Source organism: Cherax quadricarinatus, chromosome 7, assembly GCF_038502225.1.
Source record: "Cherax quadricarinatus isolate ZL_2023a chromosome 7, ASM3850222v1, whole genome shotgun sequence".
Classification (NCBI taxonomy): Eukaryota; Metazoa; Arthropoda; class Malacostraca; order Decapoda; family Parastacidae; genus Cherax; species Cherax quadricarinatus.
Genome location: NC_091298.1, coordinates 64232564 through 64245167, shown reverse-complemented (window position 1 = coordinate 64245167; position 12604 = coordinate 64232564).

Genomic DNA, 12604 nt, shown 5'->3' with positions numbered 1-12604 from the left:
GGGCAGGGAGTGTTAGCCACCCAGGATAACCCAGGGTAGGGAGTGTTAGCCACCCAGGATAACCCAGGGTAGGGAGTGTTAGCCACCCAGGATAACCCAGGGTAGGGAGTGTTAGCCACCCAGGATAACCCAGGGTAGGGATTGTTAGCCACCCAGGATAACCCAGGGTAGGGAGTGTTAGCCACCCAGGATAACCCAGGGTAGCTAGTGTTAGCCACCCAGGATAACCCAGGGTAGGGAGTGTTAGCCACCCAGGATAACCCAGGGTAGGGGAGTGTTAGCCACCCAAGATAACCCAGGGTAGGGAGTGTTAGCCATCCAGGATAACCCAGGGTAGGGAGTGTTAGCCACCCAGGATAACCCAGGGTAGGGAGTGTTAGCCACCCAGGATAACCCAGGGTAGCTAGTGTTAGCCACCCAGGATAACCCAGGGTAGGGAGTGTTAGCCACCCAGGATAACCCAGGGTAGCTAGTGTTAGCCACCCAGGATAACCCAGGGTAGGGAGTGTTAGCCATCCAGGATAACCCAGGGTAGGGAGTGTTAGCCATCCAGGATAACCCAGGGTAGGGAGTGTTAGCCATCCAGGATAACCCAGGGTAGGGAGTGTTAGCCATCCAGGATAACCCAGGGTAGCTAGTGTTAGCCACCCAGGATAACCCAGGGTAGGGAGTGTTAGCCACCCAGGATAACCCAGGGTAGCTAGTGTTAGCCACCCAGGATAACCCAGGGTAGGGAGTGTTAGCCATCCAGGATAACCCAGGGTAGGGAGTGTTAGCCATCCAGGATAACCCAGGGTAGGGAGTGTTAGCCATCCAGGATAACCCAGGGTAGGGAGTGTTAACCACCCAGGGTAGGGAGTGTTAGCCATCCAGGATAACCCAGGGTAGGGAGTGTTAGCCATCCAGGATAACCCAGGGTAGGGAGTGTTAGCCATCCAGGATAACCCAGGGTAGGGAGTGTTAGCCATCCAGGATAACCCAGGGTAGGGAGTGTTAGCCATCCAGGATAACCCAGGGTAGGGAGTGTTAGCCATCCAGGATAACCCAGGGTAGCTAGTGTTAGCCACCCAGGATAACCCAGGGTAGGGAGTGTTAGCCACCCAGGATAACCCAGGGTAGCTAGTGTTAGCCTCCCAGGATAACCCAGGGTAGGGAGTGTTAGCCACGCAGGATAACCCAGGGTAGGGAGTGTTAGCCACCCAGGATAACCCAGGGTAGGGAGTGTTAGCCACCCAGGATAACCCAGGGTAGCTAGTGTTAGCCACCCAGGATAACCCAGGGTAGGGAGTGTTAGCCACCCAGGATAACCCAGGGTAGGGAGTGTTAGCCACCCAGGTTAACCCAGGGTAGGGAGTGTTAGCCACCCAGGATAACCCAGGGTAGGGAGGGTTAGCCACCCAGGATAACCCAGGGTAGGGAGTGTTAGCCACCCAGGATAACCCAGGGCAGGGAGTGTTAGCCACCCAGGATAACCCAGGGTAGGGAGTGTTAGCCACCCAGGATAACCCAGGGTAGGGAGTGTTAGCCACGCAGGATAACCCAGGGTAGGTAGTGTTAGCCAGCCAGGTTAACCCAGGGTAGGGAGTGTTAGCCACCCAGGATAACCCAGGGTAGGGAGGGTTAGCCACCCAGGATAACCCAGGGTAGGGAGTGTTAGCCACCCAGGATAACCCAGGGCAGGGAGTGTTAGCCACCCAGGATAACCCAGGGTAGGGAGTGTTAGCCACCCAGGATAACCCAGGGTAGGGAGGGTTAGCCACCCAGGTTAACCCAGGGTAGGGAGTGTTAGCCACCCAGGATAACCCAGGGCAGGGAGTGTTAGCCACCCAGGATAACCCAGGGCAGGGAGTGTTAGCCACCCAGGATAACCCAGGGTAGGGAGTGTTAGCCACCCAGGATAACCCAGGGTAGGGAGGGTTAGCCACCCAGGATAACCCAGGGTAGGGAGTGTTAGTCACCCAGGATAACCCAGGGCAGGGAGTGTAAGCCACCCAGAATAACCCAGGGCAGGGAGCGTTAGTCACCCACCCAGGATAACCCAGAATAGGAAGTGTAAGCCATCCAGGATAACCCAGGGTAGGAAGTCTTAGCCACCCAGGATAACCCAGGGTAGGGAGTGTTAGCCACCCAGGATAACCCAGGGTAGGGAGTGTTAGCCACCCAGGATAACCCAGGGTAGGGAGTGTTAGCCACCCAGGATAACCCAGGATAGGGAGGGTTAGCCACCCAGGTTAACCCAGGGCAGGGAGTGTTAGCCACGCAGGATAACCCAGGGTAGGGAGTGTTAGCCACCCAGGATAACCCAGGGTAGGGAGTGTTAGCCACCCAGGATAACCCAGGGTAGGGAGTGTTAGCCACCCAGGATAACCCAGGGTAGGGAGTGTTAGCCACCCAGGATAACCCAGGGTAGGGAGTGTTAGCCACCCAGGATAACCCAGGGCAGGGAGTGTTAGCCACCCAGGATAACCCAGGGTAGGGAGTGTTAGCCACCCAGGATAACCCAGGGTAGGGAGTGTTAGCCACCCAGGATAACCCAGGGTAGGGAGTGTTAGCCACCCAGGATAACCCAGGGTAGGGAGTGTTAGCCATCCAGGATAACCCAGGGTAGGGAGTGTTAGCCATCCAGGATAACCCAAGAAAGTCAGTACATCATCCAGGACTGTCAGGTTTATTTCCATTGTGATCCTTTAATCTTGTCCCCCAGGATGCCACCCACACCAGTCACCTAACACCCAGGTACCTACTTACTGCTAGGTGACCAGGGACAGCAGATGTAAGGTGACCAACTCCCAGGTACCTACTTACTGCTAGGCGAACAGGTAGCCTACACTTGCACCACCACCTACCACCAACACTGTTATCTGCCTACCCCACCAACACTATTATCTGCCTACCCCACCAACACTATCATCTGCCTACCCCACCAACACTATTACCTGCCTACCCCACCAACACTATTATCTGCCTACCCCACCAACACTATCATCTGCCTACCCCACCAACACTATTACCTGCCTACCCCACCAACACTATTACCTGCCTACCCCACCAACACTATTACCTGGCTACCCCACCAACACTATTACCTGCCTACCCCACCAACTCTATTATCTGCCTACCCCACCAACACTATTACCTGCCTACCCCACCAACACTATTACCTGCCTACCCCACCAACACTATTACCTGCCTACCCCACCAACACTATTACCTGCCTACCCCACCAACACTATTACCTGCCTACCCCATCAACACTATTACCTGTCTACCCCATTTCCTGCCCAACACTATTACCTGCCTACCCCACCAACACTATTACCTGCCTACCCCACCAACACTATTACCTGCCTACCCCACCAACACTATTACCTGCCTACCCCACCAACACTATCATCTGCCTACCCCACCAACACTATTACCTGCCTACCCCACCAACACTATTACCTGCCTACCCCACCAACACTATCATCTGCCTACCCCATCAACACTATTACCTGCCTTCCCCATCAACACTATTACCTGCCTACCCCACCAACACTATTACCTGCCTACCCCATCAACACTATTACCTGCCTACCCCACCAACACTATTACCTGCCTACCCCACCAACACTATTACCTGCCTACCCCCCCAACACTATTACGTGCCTACCCCACCAACACTATCATCTGCCTACCCCACCAACACTATTACCTGCCTACCCCACCAACACTATCATCTGCCTACCCCACCAACACTATTACCTGCCTACCCCACCAACACTATCACCTGCCTACCCCACCAACACTATACCCCCCAACACTATACTGCCTACCCCACCAACACTATTACCTGCCTACCCCACCAACACTATCATCTGCCTACCCCACCAACACTATTACCTGCCTACCCCACCAACACTATCACCTGCCTACCCCACCAACACTATTACCTGCCTACCCCACCAACACTATTACCTGCCTACCCCACCAACACTATTACCTGCCTACCCCACCAACACTATTACCTGCCTACCCCACCAACACTATTACCTGCCTACCCAACCAACACTATTACCTGCCTACCCCACCAACACTATTACCTGCCTACCCCACCAACACTATTACCTGCCTACCCCACCAACACTATTACCTGCCTACCCCACCAACACTATTACCTGCCTACCCCACCAACACTATTACCTGCCTACCCCACCAACACTATTACCTGCCTACCCCACCAACACTATTACCTGCCTACCCCACCAACACTATTACCTGCCTACCCCACCAACACTATTACCTGCCTACCCCACCAACACTATTACCTGCCTACCCCACCAACACTATCATCTGCCTACCCCACCAACACTATTACCTGCCTACCCCACCAACACTATTACCTGCCTACCCCACCAACACTATTACCTGCCTACCCCACCAACACTATTACCTGCCTACCCCACCAACACTATCATCTGCCTACCCCACCAACACTATTACCTGCCTACCCCACCAACACTATTACCTGCCTACCCCACCAACACTATTACCTGCCTACCCCACCAACACTATTACCTGCCTACCCCACCAACACTATTACCTGCCTACCCCACCAACACTATTACCTGCCTACCCCACCAACACTATCATCTGCCTACCCCACCAACACTATTACCTGCCTACCCCACCAACACTATTACCTGCCTACCCCACCAACACTATTACCTGCCTACCCCACCAACACTATTACCTGCCTACCCCACCAACACTATCATCTGCCTACCCCACCAACACTATTACCTGCCTACCCCACCAACACTATCATCTGCCTACCCCACCAACACTATTACCTGCCTACCCCACCAACACTATCATCTGCCTACCCCATCAACACTATTACCTGCCTACCCCACCAACACTATCATCTGCCTACCCCACCAACACTATTACCTGCCTACCCCACCAACACTATTACCTGCCTACCCCACCAACACTATTACCTGCCTACCCCACCAACACTATTACCTGCCTACCCCACCAACACTATCATCTGCCTACCCCACCAACACTATTACCTGCCTACCCCACCAACACTATTACCTGCCTACCCCACCAACACTATTACCTGCCTACCCCACCAACACTATTACCTGCCTACCCCACCAACTCTATTATCTGCCTACCCCACCAACACTATTACCTGCCTACCCCACCAACACTATTACCTGCCTACCCCATCAACACTATTACCTGTCTACCCCACCAACACTATTTCCTGCCTACCCCACCAACACTATTACCTGCCTACCCCACCAACACTATTACCTGCCTACCCCACCAACACTATTACCTGCCTACCCCACCAACACTATTACCTGCCTACCCCACCAACACTATTACCTGCCTACCCCATCAACACTATTACCTGCCTACCCCACCAACACTATTACCTGCCTTCCCCATCAACACTATTACCTGCCTTCCCCATCAACACTATTACCTGCCTACCCCACCAACACTATTACCTGCCTACCCCACCAACACTATTACCTGCCTACCCCACCAACACTATTACCTGCCTACCCCATCAACACTATTACCTGCCTACCCCATCAACACTATTACCTGCCTTCCCCATCAACACTATTACCTGCCTACCCCACCAACACTATTACCTGCCTACCCCCCAACACTATTACCTGCCTACCCCCCAACACTATTACTTGCCTACCCCACCAACACTAATACCTGCCTACCCCACCAACATTATTACCTGCCTTCCCCATCAACACTATTACCTGCCTACCCCATCAACACTATTACCTGCCTTCCCCATCAACACTATTACCTGCCTACCCCCCAACCCTATTACCTGCCTTCCCCACCAACACTATTACCTGCCTACCCCCCAACACTATTACCTGTCTACCCCATCAACACTATTACCTGCCTACCCCACCAACACTATTACCTGCCTACCCCCCAACACTATTACCTGCCTACCCCATCAACACTATTACCTGCCTACCCCACCAACACTATTACCTGCCTTCCCCATCAACACTATTACCTGCCTACCCCACCAACACTATTACCTGCCTACCCCCCAGCACTATTACCTGCCTACCCCATCAACACTATTACCTGCCTACCCCACCAACACTATTACCTGCCTACCCCCCAACACTATTACCTGCCTACCCCATCAACACTATTACCTGCCTACCCCACCAACACTATTACCTGCCTTCCCCATCAACACTATTACCTGCCTACCCCACCAACACTATTACCTGCCTACCCCCCAACACTATTACCTGCCTACCCCCCAACACTATTACCTGCCTACCCCACCAACACTAATACCTGCCTTCCCCATCAACACTATTACCTGCCTACCCCACCAACACTATTACCTGCCTACCCCCGAACACTATTACCTGCCTACCCACCAACACTATTACCTGCCTACCCCACCAACACTAATACCTGCCTTCCCCATCAACACTATTACCTGCCTACCCCACCAACACTATTACCTGCCTACCCCACCAACACTATTACCTGCCTACCCCACCAACACCACCACCCCACCAACACCCACTACCCCCACCCCACCATCCCCCACCCTCACCCCAGCACAGCATCAGCTGATCTCGTAACCAGATGTTTGTAAACAAAGCGTTGCCATGGTAACCCATAAATCAGCTGAGAGAGGGGAAATATATTATTTTTATTTCCCTTTACTAATATTGAAGGTAAAGACGCTTGCAGCAGAACGTTTCTTTAGTGGCGCAACGTTTCGCTCTTAAGGAGGGCGAAACATCTCAGTAAAGGCTAAATTATGAATATGTCTTCTTTCAAGTCCTTCATATAATTTGTAATTATTATTTTAATTATGAATATTTTATTACTACCACTAATATTATTATTAATGTTATTGTCATAATAATATTATTATTTTGACAATAATACTAATATTATTATAGCAGTTATTATTATTATTAATGTTATTGTTATTATTATTATTATTATTAATGTTATTGTTATTATTATTATTATTAATGTTATTGTTATTATTATTATAACAATTATCATTATTATAACATTATTATTATTATTAATGTTATTGTTATTATTATTATTATTATTATTATTATTATTATTATTATTATTATTATTAATGTTATTGTTATTATTATTATTATTATTATTATTATTATTATTATTATTATTATTATTATTAATGTTATTGTTATTATTATTATTATTATTATTATTATTATTATTATTATTATTATTATTATTATTATTATTATTAATGTTATTGTTATTATTATTATTATTATTATTATTATTATTATTATTAATGTTATTGTTATTATTATTATTATTATTATTATTATTATTATTATTATTATTATTATTGTTATTATTATTATTATTATTATTATTATTATTATTATTATTATTATTATTAATGTTATTGTTATTATTATTATTATTATTATTATTATTATTATTATTATTATTATTATTATTAATGTTATTGTTATTATTATTATTATTATTATTATTATTATTATTATTATTATTAATGTTATTGTTATTATTATTATTATTATTATTATTATTATTATTATTATTATTATTATTATTAATGTTATTGTTATTATTATTATTATTATTATTATTATTATTATTATTATTATTATTAATGTTATTGTTATTATTATTATTATTATTATTATTATTATTAATGTTATTATTATTATTATTATTATTATTATTATTATTATTATTATTATTATTTTTGGCTGCCCATATATAATCAAAGTACGTAAACATCAAGTTATATACATTATATAAATTCAGTCTTTTTGTTTATATGAAGAAATGTTTATAACGCGAGAAAGGCGCTCCAGTTTGTCCCTTTAAATAAAACAGCTGTTTTGATGGTGTGTGTGTGTGTGTGTGTGTGTGTGTGTGTGTGTGTGTGTGTGTGTGTGTGTAGATTGTCTGTAATATACTACTGTTGAAAGAGAGTGGGAGAGAGAGAGAGCGTGAGAAACAGAGTGAGAGAGAGAGCGTGAGAGACAGTGAGAGAGAGAGCGTGAGAGACAGAGTGAGAGAGAGAGCGTGAGAGACAGAGTGGGAGAGAGAGCGGGAGAGACAGAGTGGGAGAGAGAGCGTGAGAGACAGAGTGGGAGAGAGAGCGGGAGAGACAGAGTGGGAGAGAGAGCGGGAGAGACAGAGTGGGAGAGAGAGCGGGAGAGACAGAGTGGGAGAGAGAGCGTGAGAGACAGAGTGAGAGAGAGAGCGTGAGAGACAGAGTGGGAGAGAGAGCGGGAGAGACAGAGTGGGAGAGAGAGCGTGAGAGACAGAGTGGGAGAGAGAGCGGGAGAGAGAGAGAATGAGAAAGATATAAGTAACAGCTCTTAGCGTGTAAATAAAGTCAGGACCCTTAACCTAACCTTGAAGAACCCCGTGTAAGAGAGAGTGAGAGTGAGAGAAGAGAGACAGTGAGAGAGAGAGAGAGTAGTGGCAAGCTAGCCATCATTGATAGCTCTCACAGATACTGTCACCGAGGCTCCAAATCTGCGATATTTATTTCAAGTCATTTTTGCCGGCTGATAACCTTCGTTGGTTTGTTTTGTTTCTCTTTTTCGTGGTTTGTGGCATTTGTTTGTTGTTTGGCAAGCTCTCAGTACTCTTGGCTTTATGCTCTCTCTCTCTCTCTCTCTCTCTCTCTCTCTCTCTCTCTCTCTCTCTCTCTCTCTCTCTCTCTCTCTCTCTCTCTCTCTCTCTTTCTCTTTCTCATTCTCTTTCATTCTGTCATTCTCTAGCATTATCATTCTCTCCATCTCACTCTCTCTCTCTATCTATCTATCTATCTATCTATCTGTCTATCGACCTATCTATCTATCTATCTATCTGTCTATCGACCTATCTATCTATCTATCTATCTGTCTATCCTATCTGTCTATCTATCTGTCTATCTCTCTATCTTTCTCTCATTCTCTCTCTTTTACACAGGGATTTCAAAGTTAGGTTAAGGTTCCTAACTTTATTTACAAGCTAACAGCTGTTACCTACATCACCTCTCTCTCTCTCTCTCTCTCTCTCTCTCTCTCTCTCTCTCTCTCTCTCTCTCTCTCTCTCTCTCTCTCTCTCTCTCTCTCTCTCTCTCTCTCACTCATCAGAAAGGTCACTTACCCTCAATTTCGTGACCAAACAGGCCTCTGGTAAGTGAAATATTCAGTGTTATTGAGAACACTTTGAGGACATCATCAGGTCCTTCAAGACTGTCTGATGACTGCATCAGCGAGCTGACAGCCTTGTGAAGGTGCTGACACTGTCAGCTAGCATGGAGTACACTACAGTCACTGTATGACATTCTTCAAGGTAAACAGTCAGTGTAAAGTACACTACAGTCACTACAACACAGTCTTCAAGGTGAACAACAACGAACCTGGGGATACCTATACTGAGGGATCATGGTATCCCTTTTGCTGTATCCCATAATTTAGAAGTCATTCAGAAAACTCTGAATTTATTGCATGAAAAAAAATATGAGTACAATTTGTAAATTGCAATCTACATAGTTTAGTACTAATGTGACATTTTATCTAAGTTTGAAATCGATCGGGAAAGGCATTCTAAGGTTATCTCACTGAATTTGTGTAAGACAGAGAGAGTGGTTCCTACACCACCCAGTACCACTCTGTCTGTCTTTTTGAGGAAGATACACCAGTATTGAGAGTTTCAAGGCGATCGGAAGAGCCGTTCTCAAGTACTGTAAGATGCACTAGCAGGGAGAGTTTCAAGTCGATCGGAAGAACCGTTCTCAAGTACTGTAAGATACACTAGCAGGGAGAGTTTCAAGGCGATCGTAAAAACCGTTCTCAAGTACTGTAAGATACACTAGCAGGGAGAGTTTCAAGGCGATCGTAAAAACCGTTCTCAAGTACTGTAAGATACACTAGCAGGGAGAGTTTCAAGGCGATCGGAAGAACCGTTCTCAAGTTAACCTACAGAAACTTTAGAGGAGGAGGTAGAAAGCATATTCTGGAGGTAGACCTCCAGGCAGGTAGGTGTCCCATTTTGGGATATATAAAAGTCCAGTAACAGCCTGGTTGATCAGGCCCTGATCCAGCGCGAGGCCTGGTTATAGACAGGGCCGCGGGGGCGCTGACCCCCGGAACACCCTCCAAGTATACTGCAGGTATACTCCAGGCAGACTGTAGGTAGACTCCAGGTAGATTCCAGGTATACTCCAGGTAGACTCCAGGTAGACTGCAAGTATACTCCAGGTAGACTGCAGGTATAATCCAGGTAGACTGCAGGTAGGCTCCAGGTAGACTGCAGGTAGATTCCAGGTATACTCCAGGTAGACTGCAGGTAGACTCCAGGTAGACTGCAGGTATACTCCAGGTAGACTCCAGGTAGACTCCAGGTAGATTCCAGGTATACTCCAGGTAGACTCCAGGTAGACTGCAGGTATACTCCAGGTAGACTGCAGGTAGGCTCCAGGTAGACTGCAGGTAGACTTCACGTAGACTGCAGGTATACTCCAGGTAGACTGCAGGTAGGCTCCAGGTAGACTGCAGGTATACTCCAGGTATACTCCAGCAGACTGCAGGTAGACTCCAGATAGATTCCAGGTATACTCCAGGTAGATTGCAGGTATACTCCAGGTAGACTGCGGGTATACTCCAGGTAGACTGCAGGCATACTCCAGGTAGACTGCAGGTATACTCCAGGTATACTCCAACAGACTGCAGGTAGACTCCAGATAGATTCCAGGTATACTCCAGGTAGATTGCAGGTATACTCCAGGTAGACTGCGGGTATACTCCAGGTAGACTGCAGGCATACTCCACGTAGACTGCAGGTATACTCCAGGTAGACTGCGGGTATACTCCAGGTAGACTGCAGGCATACTCCAGGTAGACTGCAGGCATACTCCAGGTAGACTGCAGGTATACTCCAGGTAGACTGCGGGTATACTCCAGGTAGACTGCGGGTATACTCCAGGTAGACTGCAGGCATACTCCACGTAGACTGCGGGTATACTCCAGGTAGACTGCGGGTATACTCCAGGTAGACTGCAGGCATACTCCACGTAGACTGCGGGTATACTCCAGGTAGACTGCGGGTATACTCCAGGTAGACTGCAGGCATACTCCACGTAGACTGCGGGTATACTCCAGGTAGACTGCAGGCATACTCCAGGTAGACTGCAGGCATACTCCAGGTAGACTGCAGGTATACTCCAGGAAGGCTCAGTGTGTCCAAAAGGCTTTTAAACATACATAATATTTTAACACAAGTGATAGTTCATACTGGAGGAAAAACTTATACCAGTGTTAAGTATAGGTTAACAATTCTTTAATTCAGTTGAATAAATTGAGATTGTTAATCGTTCGTTCATGGGCACGTTGAAGGAGGTTGAAGATAGGAAGATAAGATAAGATTTCGTTCGGATTTTTAACCCCGGAGGGTTAGCCACCCAGGATAACCCAAGAAAGTCAGTGCGTCATCGAGGACTGTCTGACTTATTTCCATTGGGGTCCTTAATCTTGTCCCCCAGGATGCGACCCACACCAGTCGACTAACACCCAGGTACCTATTTGCTGCTAGGTGAACAGGACAACAGGTGTAAGGAAACGTGTCGGAATGTTTCCACCCGCCGGGAATCGAACCCGGGCCCTCCGTGTGTGAAGCGGGAGCTTTAGCCACCAGGCCACCGGGCCATCAGAAATGTGTGTCTGGCGTGTTTACAATGTGACCTTCTAAGACGTGTTTCCTCTTGTGATCTTTGACCTATCTGTGATTAGTTTTTTTTGTGATTTTTGGAATACAGAATGTTGTTATTTATACGTACGAGGTGTTGTGTATGATTAGGAGAGACTTGTCGTGTCTACATGTCACACTGCTTGACGTGTCTACAGGTCACTCTGATTGACATGTCTACAACTCACTCTGGTAAACACACATCTCTGCACATACTTAGCTTGGTAAAGATTTGGCTCTATCTGATTTGTTACTTGAGGATGATAATGAGTTGTTCTCTTGACTCTCAGCAGTGTTAACAGTTTCCTGCTCAGAGGCTCTAATTAGGCCTAAAACCGCACCTTATTCAGGATAAAGGAAACTTAATGGGTTAAAACACAAAACTTCATACTGGTGAAACGCCAATAACCATCGTGTTTTATTAATTGTTGTAGATTAAGAGACATGGGCAACAGTTGGGTAACATTATTGATGAAATGTTTCGCCTATACAGTAGGGTTCTTCAGTCAAATACAGAGGCAGCAGGTGTAGTGGTGGAATGAAGATGATGTAATCAATCCATCAAGCTTAGAGAAACAGCATTTTAGGTGGTCAGTCCCTCAGCTCCATGCTCTGGAACGATATGAAGGTGAAGCATCAGGACAGTGGTAAATACTGTCGAAGGTGAGGTGGTAGTTCTGGTAGTCGCTGTAGGGGACTGGATCCACTAGTACAAGTGCAAAGATCATCTTACTTCACGTAACTACTAGTTATGGTGAGAAAGTTGGAGTCCAGAGGGACCTGTCTTCTTACTTCACGTAACTACTAGTTATGGTGAGAAAGTTGG